Source organism: Engraulis encrasicolus, chromosome 8, assembly GCF_034702125.1.
Source record: "Engraulis encrasicolus isolate BLACKSEA-1 chromosome 8, IST_EnEncr_1.0, whole genome shotgun sequence".
Taxonomy (NCBI): Eukaryota; Metazoa; Chordata; class Actinopteri; order Clupeiformes; family Engraulidae; genus Engraulis; species Engraulis encrasicolus.
In genome coordinates, this window is record NC_085864.1 from 2,061,328 (window position 1) to 2,075,886 (window position 14,559).

The 14,559-nt window shown below is 43.4% G+C and overlaps 1 long non-coding RNA gene across 2 annotated transcripts; it reads left to right on the forward strand.

The window, feature by feature from the left end:
- Positions 1-1,233: 1,233 nt before the first annotated feature.
- LOC134454045 (uncharacterized) lies at positions 1,234-6,645 on the forward strand. 2 transcript variants are annotated; one of them, XR_010035781.1, is made up of 5 exons: positions 1,234-1,346; positions 1,965-2,074; positions 2,863-2,945; positions 3,524-3,622; positions 6,468-6,645. It is a non-coding gene; the product is annotated as an uncharacterized LOC134454045 (long non-coding RNA). The 2 variants fall into 2 exon arrangements; XR_010035780.1 differs by having other exon boundaries at positions 1,253-2,074.
- The last annotated feature ends 7,914 nt before the right edge of the window (positions 6,646-14,559 follow it).

Sequence of the window (14,559 nt, forward strand, 5' to 3'; positions counted from 1 at the left end):
CGTAGCCTACCACACAGCAATGTCTGTCTGTCTGTCTGTCTGTCTGACTGACGTAACAATAACAAAATAACAATGTTCAAACTTTCACTTCCCCTCTCTTCCCGGGCAGAGAAGAAGTCACCCTTACGCAAACTCACACGACACCGATTGCATCGCACACATGCACACACACGCACGCACGCAGACACACACACACACGCGCGTAGTACACACACCCGCGCGCACACACACACACACACACACACACACACACACACACACACACACACACACACACACACACACACACACACACACACACACACACACACACGCGCGCACACGCACGCACACACGCACACACACACATACACACACACACACACACACACACACACACACACACACACACACACACACACACACACACACACCAGTGGCGGTTTTAGGAAATCTGAGACCCTGGTCAAAGAACAATTTAGAGGCCCCCCTATGGAGCTATTTTAAGGTCTTAAATCTTACAGCTCCACAAAACGCATTTCAAATGTGTAAGCTGCACCTTGTACTTGCAGGGTTATTTTCACATCTGTACATTTGTTTTGTAACTGTGTGGGGTTTTTTTGCACATGTGTGTGGGGGAAAACGTATGTGTAAAATATTAAAATGTATGTGTAGAAATGTTTTGAAGTTGTGGCAAGAGAAGTGCGTACGGCTTGTGCCATGCTTTACCAACTTCTTCCTGTTCGGAGCTGCGAGCACACGGCTGTGAAACTTTTTTCACAGATGTACGAATTTTGAGCCGGTTTTCACGTGGGGGTGGGGTCATATGGCGAGAGCCAATCAAAACATCTCTTACTGCCAACCAATCAGTGTTTCGCGAGGACTTTGATGGAAACTGTCGGCGCCTTGGGTGCATCCCAATATGTGTCCTTGCCTCCTCCACTTGTGCTTGTCTCCTCGCCCCGCCTCCTGGCCCCTCCTCCGTGGAGAAAACGATAAAGTTTCCCAGCTGTCAGCCTCGCCACAACAACTTTTGAGGGACTGTTTTTCATTCACCATCCCAATTGCAAATGAGAAAAAGACTTTACAATTGAGCTTTTGCAAGATATTGAAATATAATGCTGTTGTCAGTGATGTCATCATGACGAGAAGCGAGTGGAGGAGGCAAGTGGAGGAGGCAAGGTCACATATTGGGATGCACCCCTTATCTGTCGCTTCTGCCTTATCTGTCGCTTTGGGGTCCTAGCTGCGTTGCCCTGGTAACAACTGTAAACAAAAGGCTGCGGTTAACTGCTCCGCTCCCTGACAGGATTTTTCATTCATTCGTGCCAATGAAACAGGAGGCCTCGATTCATGCAGAAGATATGGTACGTAACTGGGATATAAAAATATATATGTAAGAAAACTATTTAACCTCATAGACTAACCTTGTATACGGTACATTCTAACAATATATTTCTAAAGTTTTGAGTCATTCCCGTTCATTTGAAGCGTAATTTCCCCCTTACTGTGGCTAGTTTGGATGAGATGACTTGACCCTAGCTAGCATAACATAAATGGCAGCTAGCTCTACACTATTTCGGATATTCGTTAACAATCAGTGTTCAGATAACTAGCGCAAACGTGCCGAGATATCTTGTTTATTATAAAAATAAACGCTTGTGTTGTGCCATGGCTTATATGGTGATGACGTTTGAGATTGTAAATTTACGGGCCACAGATGTGTCTATGGTAAGGCCGACCTGACGAGATAGCTGCCTACTGAGGTTTGATTGGATATGGACATTGTTTATTTCAGAAGGAAAATGTTTGGAGTGGAATTGTTTGGAAGACAATCTTGGGACAATTTTGCTCTTTGGGTCTTTGTGCCAACCATGCCAGCTATCGTAGGGTGCTCTGGGAACTTCTTAGATCTGTTTACTGTATGTACACTTACTGAAATAAGCATTTTGTTTACATAAAATCCCTTGTCATTTCACCACTAGGTTTGAAACCCAGACAGCACGAAGCATCTTGCCGACGTCAATATCAGATCAACAGACAGGGACATCAGCCTTCTCTTGGGAATAGGCCAGATATGCCATAACAAGAAATGGTAAGTCTATCACTACATAAGATCCATAACAAAATACTCCTAATTAAATCTTAAATGTGACCTGGTGGCATTATTGCGTGAATGCTTATGTTGCACACTTAATGAATAAGGTCCTCAAGTGTGTAGAGTTTTGCTGAGTTCGTTGTTTATTTACATTTTCCTCAGCATAACTGTACAGCTGACACCGCTGCCTTTAGGCTAGTGACAATGGGCCCAAAAAGGCCTTCGTTTTCGAGATACCCCAACCGGAGGTAGAACAAAACCCAATAATGTTTTTCCTCATCTCTAGGGTGTCCCATACATGAAAATGATTCTTGGCCAAAGTGATTTTAATGCTAAGCCTAAACATTTTACACATTTTCATATGCACCTCCAAACAAAAAAAACACCCAAAATGTGACTTCTCTTGGGTTTTGTTCTACCTCCGGTTGGGGTGTCTCCAAATTTTGAGGCCATTGTCACTGGCCTACTTCTGTATCATAACAAAGCCTGTCACTTCCACGTTTCGTTCTTTATGTGACCGAAGTCACTGGCTACTGCACCAGAGAGGGTCTCTGCACTCATTGCTGGTCCTATAATGCCATCTATTGGCAAAAACGTGCAACAGCATAATTAAACTAAAAGACAACTTCTGACAGGACAACAAAAAGACAGGGAGTGAGAATAAGGGAATAACAAAAAGCCGAAAATGGGGGGTCCACTACACTTGCATACCTGATTGTGATGCTGTCACTCATTTTCTAGTCTATATCTTGGACTGAAAAAGGATTACATTATTATGTTTTCAGGTGTTTTGCCCCTGCGGTTGTGAAGAGGATGCTGTGGAGGTGGCAGCATGAACGTGTCACACAGACATTGGCTAAACTACTCGGTAGGTACAACGAAATAAAAGAAACCACCCCCTCAACCCTGTTTATGCTGCACTGTACCTATTATAACCAGTTTTTATATAGACCATTATTTGAAATACTATGAGAGCCTTTCTGTTAGGAAACTGTACAGCAGGGATGGGCAACTGGAGGCTCGGGCGCCACATGCAGCCCAACTTCTCACTTTTAAAAAAAGAAAAAGGACAGTTTTTAACCCCCTATAAATCAATAGTGTAAGCATTCATGTAAAAATAAAGAAAAAGTGAAGTATCCTTTTGTAAATTCTCTCAAGTGCGTGGTGATGTGGCCCACTGATTGTGGTAATTAAAAATGTTGGCCCACCTTATAATGAAAGTTGCCCACCCCTGCTGTACAGCCTACATCACTTGTACATGTCCTTACCAAATAGGACACTAGCTAGCTAAATGTAACTAATATGGCATTGTGAAAGTTGTATGCCTAAATGTAAACCATAATATTAAATTGTGATGGACAGAATTCAACTAAACCAACATATTACATTGTGAATGTAGTTGCACAGTGATACTGAGACCGACTTATTCCTGTCTTTATTTGCCAGGCTTCTACACTTGCCCTCAGAGTTCACATATGGTGAAGTGCACAGGTGTCCAGTCAGGTTCAGACTGATGCTGGTAACAAGAGGAAAACATGCTAATTGGTAAGTGAGATCCCTGCTCAACAAAAATCCACACAGCACAACAAGTAAGCCTAGTTTGTGGTATCAAATGTAAAATGGAAGTTTCATCAAAAAGTTGTAGAACACATCTGAATAAATTGCAGGCCATCAAAGTTGTGAATGGGCAGGGAAAACACAACCAGTAGGCTTATGAATTACTTTGACTCAGCACAGCACAGCAGATGCGATGCTACCATTCCTTGGGAATATGACACAGAGGTCTACTATTCCATTGTAAATATTGACTGGAAATGTTCATGTTTCAACTGTTTAAAAACATTGGACTCAGGGGAAAAAATCTCTAGGTGTATATAAGTGAAAGCCCACCTTTGCCATTGTGACACAGCACACAAGTAGTGAAAAAAGTGAAAGCCCATTGGGAAACTCCAACTCCCATTGTCATTGTGACACAGCACTCCACCGCACACAAGTGAACACTGCACACTGCGAAATTGCATTTATGCCTCACCCGTGCAAGGGGGCAGCCCTCAGTGGCGCCCCATGGGGAGCAGTGCGGTGGGACGGTACCATGCTCAGGGTACCTCAGTCATGGAGGAGGATGGGGAAGAGCACTGGTTGAGTACTCCCCCCACCAACCTGGCGGGTCAGGACTCAAACTGGTGTTCTGTCGAGATGGGCTGCTTCGTCGAGATGAGCTACCGGTAGCTTAATTCAACAGTGGCGTCTATCGATTTACGCTGCCTCGTCGAGATGACATACCTTGATTTTCCGTGGACGTTTCAAATAGGGTTCGTACGTGCAGTTTTTTATTTATTTATTTTAGCTAGCCAGGGGTGAGCGGGGTGTGTAACCTAATTTCCTTAGCGCCTTTTGATGTTTTGTGCCATTTGCCATTGGGACGTTATATAACAACGTTTAATAACGACAATTAATAACTTGTCGTTTTCTTTTCCCCCAATGAGAACGATTGAGCTAGTGAATTGTTAAGAGACTGAGTTGAGGCCGCAAGGACTCGGACAAAACCTAAAAAACAGACGGCTTAAATAACAGATAGGGTACCTTTTCGTGGTTTCCCCCCGTCATGGAGGCATTTTAATCAGAAGTGCTATGTAGCCTAATGCGTTCCTGTTGGTTTGAGAGCGACGTGGGCCTGTATCGCTGAAGTTGTTTGCTTGATTATAAGGGGTCGGTTTGAAACACAAAGCGCACACCACCATTGCTCTATTCAGCTCGGCCACCCCCTTGTGGCAGGCCGCGCACCTGGCACCACTTGGGAAAACCTGTTTTGATGTTCTGATATTGCCAATAGCCTACTAGTTACCGTCACTGTAACTTTAATAGTAATCTAAATCTTCCAATATCTGGGCTACTTGGCTTGCAATGGCCATGCTACTAATAAAACTAGAGATAGGAGCAGTAGCCTAAGATACGGTGAATAACCCTCTTACTTGACCATGTCTATGCAATGTCCTTGATGAATTAAGCCATACCAATGCATAACAGGAAGACACAAACTCAGCAAAAGTTTATATTTATTCTGAATGAATTAATGAATGGATGAATGAATAGGCATAAATAAATAAATAAATAAATAAATAAATAAATAAATAAATACATAAATAAATACATAAATAAATACATAAATAAATACTACTATAACACCCCACCTACAACGTCTCACACAACAAAAGACTCACTCAAAAAAATAAAAGTAAACGATGAACGATAAAACAAATGAAAACACTTAACCAACAAAACTACAATTAAAAGGGCCGCCAAAGGGTAGTTGAACAGCGGGGGTTCTTCAAGAGGGCAAAAACAATGAGTCCTCTTCTGTCACGGCATTCTTGGAGGAAAGACTCCATGTCCTCTTGCTTGTCAAAGCCAAATGACAAAAGGTCCCTTGCCTCTTGGTCCTCTTCCTCTTCTTCCAGGCCATTCAAAACTTCTTGTTGTTGTTCTGCGTCCAGCGTTGGAAATGCAGGTTCGGTCACCTTTGACTTAAAAATTGTGGGGTTGCTGCGGACCCACTTAACAGCCTGGCGAAGGTCTGCTACAATTGGAGGCTCCTCCTACAACAAGAATTTACCACTAGTTACCACTTAAGTAGGGGTCTGCAATTGAGTTTGGAACCATGTAGCAAGCACAGATTTGGGCTGAATGTCGGCACTGTCGGCTGAGTGTCAGCTCGGCTGGACCACTGGTTACCGTGACTCAGCCAACACTTCATAGAACACTGAAAATAACTGTCATTTCATGCAACCCTGGCGGGTCGGGAGTCGAACCGGCAACCTCTGGGATGCAAGTCTGACGCCCTAACCGCTCACCCATGACTGCCCATAGAAGTATACACTGCACACAACAAAATTGCATTTTATGCCTCACCTGTGCAATGGGTGCAGCCTACATTGGCATCCCAAGGGAGCAGTATGTTGCAGTGTGGCGGGAAGGTACCATGCGTGGGGTACCTCAGTCATGGAGGATGGAGGAGAGAGCACTGGTTAATTACTCCCCCCACCAACCTGGCGGGCTGGGAGATGAACCAGCAACCTTTGGGGGCGGTAAAAACCTAACTTGCTCAGCCTCTGAGGCACATAAAAATGTGAAATTAGTTGCATTTAAAAGCCAAGACCATCATCTTGCATGAGAATGGACAGTCTGCATATTGGAATGCACCCATGTCACTTCAGGCGCCTTGGACAATGCATCGTGTATGCAGCATCAGGCTAAAATGGGTTAATAACACACACACACACACACACACACACACACACACACACACACACACACACACACACACACACACACACACACACACACACACACATGCACTCTCCTCTAATCTTCTCTCTTTGCCAAACTTTAGATGACCTTTCCAGCATGTCCAACTCATCAGCATCAGGGGAGGAGAGTCGGTGAAGGTGGTGCACCATCCAGGACCAGTCATGGGCCACCAACACCTCTGCAAAATCTGCACTTCTTGTGAACCCTCTAGAAGACACTACAACCACAAAACTGCTAATAAACCATCACATACTACATCACATCATGGTTCTCCATGTGTTACTGCACCCTCGGCACAAGTTCTTTGCTAGATTGCCATCTGGCAGATGCATCAGGACAGAAATGTAGCTACTATTTGTGATTATATCTCCCCACACTCTTTCTTGCTTTGTATGGCAGTGTGTCTCTGTGTGTGTCAGAATGGAAGGTGTCGCACCATTGAAGTCAATGGGCAGTGGCATTGCATGAGGGATATAGAAGTCCAGATATCCTTGATGCTTTGGTGCCAGCTGTTTTTTTTTTTTTTTTTTTTTTATCTGGTCACCCACACTTCACTTCCCTCTTCATTATGTCCTATAGATTTCCATACCACGTTTTGGTGCTTTGGTGGTACGGACATTCTAACTCACCAGAAAAAAGAAAAAAATGAAAATGAATGGAGGGTTATGTCTGGTGATTTCTGGCAAATTAGAATGCCCATAACATCAAAGTGGCACTGGATTACTCAACCATTTGCCTCTTAAAAGATAGCTTCTGCCAATTTCAATATGCTGTTGTATACCTCATGCTACCCTTGACTTGTCAGTACCCGGTGATGCTGGCATTTTTTTTGACTCAGCTCTTTCTGAGATTTGAGCTATTCTAATAGGGGCAGACTTTGATTGCATTAAAAACCTTCTTAACATAGGTCTAATCCAAATACTATCCCAAAAGGTATCACTGTCTGTTTGCTAGTTGTCTGCTGATGTTGCATAACCTTTTGAATGTTATTGGGAATAAATGAAGATGTTTTTTTGAAATGTAAACAAACGTTTGTCCCCATTACAATGACATGGGTATGTGGAAGAGCTGTCCCTTACTCATGCACCTGTTTAACAAAATGTTATTTTTATTCAAGTATGCATCGTGTCTAGGGGTATGCAGTGTTTTTGTTATATAAATGGCACATTACTTTATACTGTAGGCCTAAGTTATTTCAGATTATTTAAAATGGCATCTGGGAATTCCAAAATAAAGGTGAAATAAAACACTGGTGTCCCTTTTATTTGGCTCTTATACATGGGGGGGGGGTTCTTTTATAATCTTTGTAGCATATTCATCCTCTTCTCAGTTGCATGGCTGAGACTGTTTAAATAGGCTACTGCCTGCCAATACTGCACGCTTCTACTTAGTTGCATTTTAACGTTGTTATGTTACAGAGAATATAATTATTATATAATTGTTACCAGGTAAAAACGAAAAGCTAGTGTATGTAATGCAATTTGTTGGTCACTTGCGTCTGTCATAGTGTCACAATATTCAGTCAATGAGTGCATGGTATTTTGCGTGGTATCTGTGGGGATCAAGGTAAGCAGATCGTGGAAATAGTAGGCTATAGATATATTATAGATGTAAAATAGTCTACTGTATTAACTTACAGATGTAAAATATTTCGCTGCCTATATAAACTTAACGTGCCGGTAGTCTGTATTCATTTGGCGCGTTGCAAGTGATGTTTAGAGGTGAATATTCATTATCGCCACCTACTGCACTGGGATGTAAACGCACCCCATTGAAATCGATGGCTTGGCAATAAGCGATGTTTTGATTGGCTCTCACCCTGTGACCCCACCCCCACGTGAAAACCGGCTCAAAATTCGTACATCTGTGAAAAAAGTTTCACAGCCGTGTGCTCGCAGCTCCGAACAGGAAGAAGTTGGTAAAGCATGGCACAAGCCGTACGCACTTCTCTTGCCACAACTTCAAAACATTTCTACACATACATTTTAATATTTTACACATACGTTTTCCCCCACACACATGTGCAAAAAAAACCCACACAGTTACAAAACAAATGTACAGATGTGAAAATAACCCTGCAAGTACAAGGTGCAGCTTACACATTTGAAATGCGTTTTGTGGAGCTGTAAGATTTATGACCTTAAAATAGCTCCATACCCCCCATAATAATGAAATATGTATACATGCAGAAAAATGTACACATAATGCAGCGGCGAGGCCCCTGAATGGCTGAGGCCCTGGGCAATTGCCCGACCTTGCTCAATGCAAAAAACGCTTATGACACACACACACACACACACACACACACACACACACACACACACACACACACACACACACACACACACACACACACACACACACACACACACACACACACACACACACACACACACACAGGGCCATAGCTAGAACAGCAGCAGGAGCATACTCTGTACGTTTTCTTTCTTGGTGTTTATCTTTGACCCTCACAAGACAATGGACTGGTGGCGATGGGGGGAGGGAGGGAGGGAGGCTACGTCCAAGGGAGCAGCTGGGGAAGCAGGGCAGGGGGTGCCAAGTGCGGGTCTCTGGGGGGGGACCCTGTGCGTCTTCAAGATAAGGCCCTAAACCGCGCTTCAGCATTTCCTCAGCGTGGCCACATACTGTAGCTCATGGTGATGGGGGCTTATCAGTGGGCCAAGTGGACCAGTGGCCAAGAGTCCTCCCGTTACCCCACCATACCCTTTGCTCCCATGCAGGGCTGATGCATCATATGTGACCAGTTACATGAAAACAAGCCACATGTCTCTCAGAGCAACTGAAAAACAAAGAAACTGAGAATCAGAGAAACTGAGAAAATCTCCAATGAAGTGAACACATTCAAAAGGCCACAGATTCATCAGGCTAGTCGCATGTCCTTAAAGGGTTTATGAAACGAAAATAAACGGTCATTCCCATTAAAGCCTTGTTTTTTTCTGATAGCATCGATGAGACTTTGAACCCAATCATCCTGGAGGAACTTGTGAAAATGGCAACTCAAAGTGTGAATTCTGTGAAATTTGGTTTGACTAATGAGCTGGGCTGTGACATCAAAGAGGAGAGTCCCTGGTTTGCTAGTATGGCGATCTGAGAAAACAACACACATTTGATGGACCCACATCTTATAAAGGAACCAAAATTCTGATACAAACATCAGCGTGTCAAAAAACCACACATCCAACCTCATGAGAAAAAAAAAAACAGCAGCACAAATCTATTTCAGAGGCACTGATACATCTGCAGAAAGTGACATGTCTGACAGGCAAAGTGACGATTGTTGACATAGCCTGACAGTTCTTATGTTTATGGTTACGGTTGCTAAGGGTGCTTTGCCATGACCCAAAGATGACATGGCGTGTGTATTTGTTGACAAATGGGGGGCATTTTGATTCAATTGCGCGATATAGTGTGATTGAAATGCATGTAGGTTACATGCAAAAATATCATCAACTAGAGAAAAACGGAGGTATTAGGCTGTTGGAAAAACAACCTATATAGCCTGAGTCCTCAGCATATTTTTAGCGTTTATCATTATTATTATTTTTTGTGCTCAAAGTCACGGGCGTCGCGTGTCCCTCAGCCTGACTCTGAGGTATGTCCAAACGTCAGCCATACGTGCACCACAATACTAAAAACAAACAATCAACGCTTCAAAGTAGGCCTACGCTATGTGCATCTCCGTTTATTCGCTAAGCAGTAGCAGGACTTTTTCTAGGATTTTTTGGCATGAGGGAGCATCATGGCAGGTTACAGGGGGTGAAGGAAGGAGAAATTTATTAGGGGCGCTCAAATATATATATATAAAAATAAAAGTATGAGGGTGCACCCACGGAGGTATGAGGGTGGAGCGCCCCTATTTCCCCGTTCAGAAAAAGCCCTGAGTAGCCCAGTCTGTGAGTTGGCTGTCCTCGACCGAGAGCACCACGCTGATGCGCGGATATCCTCCCAAAACCAATTTATTGACCAGCTGAATGGCAATCAACAAAAAGTGCATATTCCGAGAGCATTCGCATTGGTTTGGCATGTAATGTGCATTACCCTTTCCTGAAAACAACATACAAAGCAGATGGACAAGGTAAAACGAGTAGCCTAAACCAAAGCAGTGCACTCACCTGTCTTCGTGCCCGAGCAGTTACAGGGGCAGTTTCAGTCTGCATGCCGGCGATGTCAATTGTTGGAACTGCTTGAGGCAATAGCATTTTCTTCAGTCCAACCATGCCCGCGACCTCCACATTTGTGGTGAAGCACAAGGGGTGGAAATGTGCCGAGCACAACAGTGACCACAAGCTTGCTTCAAAACCACTCATTGGATCCACAGAGCCCTAGCTTGATTTAGCCTTCTCCTTGTCGGCCACAGTTCCATCATTCTTCACAGAAGGGAACTTGTGCAAAGATATTCCTTCTGTCAAGTAGCCATTTTTGCAGCTGGCACCGTTCGGCCCTCCAGCAACACACTGCTTGACACTGCGCTTTGTTTTGGTACTTGCCGCCATTGATCTGAACAAGGTGGAATGAGGTGAACTCACCCCTTCTATGTCACGCATATCATTTGCATAAAATTTGCATGTCATGAAAAAAACACTTTTTGGTAACGTTTTAACATGACTTTTAGGACAAATATCACCCAGACAATATCCCATTTTATTCACAAGGCTTAGAACTTTCAGAATCTGTCCTGGAAATGGTCAAATTCCTTTACTTTGTTTTCGTTTCATAAACCCTTTAAGACTTGATGGTAGCACTTTAGAACAGGGTTCACATGTTAGCCACTATTAGCTGTTAGCACAAGTAACTTACAAGACATGCACTGAGATAAATCAATGATGTGTTAGGATTGTATGTATATATTTCTTGTCCTTTGCCAATAAGGCTTTTGTTATTCTTACAGTAATAGGGACCTAGGTGATTTTGCTTGACACACTTTTTGTTTAAGTCACAATACAGACCGCAACTAGGTAACCTACTCTATTAATGGCTAATATGTGAGCCCTTTCTAAAGTGTGACAGACTTCATTATTAACCATTTCACATATAGTCTGATTTATAAGATTGTCGTTACTAATATGGTCATGGCCAAGCCGTATGACTCTCTGTAATGGCATAGCAATGGCAGTGTGATGTATTTGAGTTTTCAGCAAACACTGAGCTGAATTGCAGGTGATTCCATCTGCACCAAGAAGCATACAAAAAAAGCTAAGCAAAACAAAACAAAACAAGCTATCAAATGCATTTTGGTTCATTTGCCGTGTTTGTGCAGGATAAATGCTTAGAAAGGGGCTAGGGTCATTCAAAACAAACAAAGGGGGGAAAAAACAGAAGAAACCACATGTAAAATGGATGCCGTCAAGAGTCAGCAGACGGAAAAGATGAGAGGGGTTTAGCATTTGCCAACCCACAAAACAAACCAAGAAAGTCATTCACACAGAAGACACCCAGACACAGCAAACCTGCAATGCCTGATGTTTGATTGCCTTAATTCATAGATCAACTATTACCAATCTCATAGTCATGCTGACATTTCTTTTTGTCTGTACTGTATAGGCTTATCTGCAGCTCTGCACGATCTGAGGTTGGACAACAAACTCAAAAATAACTCCAAAGCAGACGTGAAGATGGCAAATTGAGACACAGCAACTGCTGCTGTGGATCACGTGCCCCTTCAGGTTACACTCCGCCATTCCGACACACCGCCATTCCGACATTGATTTCTTATTGCATTTTGGGCCATTTCAGGGGGGAAAAACGGGCATGTAGCCGATGAGTCTGCACCAGTTGCTGCACTCATTGTCTCCACTTCTTTGCGCTTGTAAACACTTGCAACAATGTCAAAAAGACATGAAAGGTGATGTTTGAGTGTTTGCTAACAAAACAAGCTAAAGGGGGCTTCTAACCTTAAACAATACCTAGCACAAGGAAGGCATACAAGGTGCGGGGACATCAGGTGTTGCAATCTTGTTAGCCTACTGTCGGAATGGCGGTGTGTCTGAATGGTGATTGCCCCCCGCCCCTTCAGTGCATCAGGGTGCTAATAGCCACAAGATGTTGCAATTCCAGTCAAATCAGCACTTTCTTATGCCATTTTGGGCATTGTAGCGTACAGACAAAGCCACAGCAACCCGGCAGCTCATACTCAGGGCCATTGCAAAGTATTTGGGGGTGGGGGGTGGTTGAAGAAAGATTTTAATAGCAGTGTCACTTTTCAGGCATTTAATTTAGGGAGGTGTTGCTTCACTCACAGAGTTTGAATACGAGTACATAGTCAGTCGGGCCCCCCTTTCAACTAGTGGGCCCTAGGCAACTGCCTAGTTTGCTTGTATGGTTGATAGGCCTGCTCAGAATCACAGACAACACCTCATTCTAAGAATGTCCAATGAAGAAAGTTGGTTATAAAGGGAAGTTGTAAAAAGGGAAGTAGCAAAGTAGTGTAATATTTGTTTGACAGTTGCTGCACGGCAAAAATAAATGGTGTTAAATGGTGGGTTAAGTGTAACACTTGTTTGGCAGTTGTTGGTTAAAGTGATACGGTCCCATTTTTGGAAATAAGCTTATTTTACACCTTCCCTTGAGTTAAATAATAGGGTTTTACCGTTCTCGTGTACTTTCAACTGTTTTCTAGCTATGACAGTGCAAATTTTACCTCCAAGCTAACAGTTAACATTGAGTCCTATGAGACCAGTCGCGAGCTGGTCTCATAAGACTCAATGTTAACTGCTAGCATGGAGGTAAAATTTGCACTGCCATACCCTGAGAACGGTTGAAAGTACAAGAGAACGGTAAAACCCCATTATTTAACTCATGAGGTGTAAAATAAGCTTATTTCCAAAAATGGGACAGTATCACTTTAAGGTTGAGGTTTTTGTAAGAAGTAAATCTCCATCCCTGATTTAGGCCTTCACAAATGTGGTTTCATAACTGGTCAGTGGTCAGTTAAGTGTTTCTTGCCTCCTGTGTGTTATGATCACCATGAGACTGTTTACACTTCACTATGAGTGTTTACGAATTGGCAGGAGAGCATCACTAACAGCCCACAGACACAAAGTGAGACAAATGTATTCAAAATGTTTTCCGTCAATGTTATAACAAAGGAGCATACTTAAACTGGTTTAACTGTACAAATTTCCCAATACCAAAATATTTCCACTCAATGATTTGTGTGCGCTCCCCAGACAGCAAAACAAGTCTACTCAGGCCAGGTCAGCTGTGTTTGTTGGACATGTGTAAGTCCCTTCTGTTTTTTTTGACAAATTAAGCCAGAAAGTTCTCTGCTGTGTCTGGCCAGAAATTTCACGTAATCAAGCCAGAGTATGTGTAGCAAAAAAGGAACATCCGGTTATTTCCTAACCAAATGGGGAATGTAACTTTTTTTGCCATTCTTGTTGTCAAACTCCCAAAGACAGCACTCCGGAGTGACCAGCTGAGGTCCGAAGACGTTCCACTACCATCTCATTTCCTCAAGTTGCATGGATGCTCCTTACCCCATCTGGTGGTCACTAGAGGCAGTGCAGCACAGGCATTAGGGAAAGTTGGAAAGGTGAAGAAAGCATGTCATGTTCAAGGTTCACATCTCTCTCTCTCTAATGGCTTTCAGATGTACTTCGAAATCCATCTGGGAAAGGAGAGGAGAGAGGAGAGGCCAGGAGACTGTGTAAGAAAAAGGCTTTGATCGAGAGAGAAAAAAAAGGGGGATGAGAGAGATATGAAGGTGAAGAAAAGAGAGGGAGGCTGGGTGGAAAGAGAAGCAGGGCTACAGCACCTGTTTATATATTATTGAGGAGGAAATGAGCCGAGATGAGATATGACCTCTGTTGACCTTGAGCTCTCTCTGCTGTGTGTTATTCCACATTCTCTCCGTGGCTGCTTCCCAGGTTTGGAGCAGCGGCCCAGCCCGGCTTGGCCGACCCTGTCTGGTTTCGATAGCGCTGCAGAACACGGCATGTAATCACTCCCATACTCGGACCCGGATATGCCGCTCTTCTGTACTGTAGCTCTGCTCTGCTGTGCTCATCTCGCAAGGCAAGGCCTTGGCAGAACCAGGCGAGGCTTGGAAGAGATGGGAACATTTGTAAATGGAGACAGAGAAAAAGAGCATTTGTTTTTTACATGGAAAGGGCGAAAAGAGGGAGAATGAAAGAGATCCATGGCTTCATTAGGAG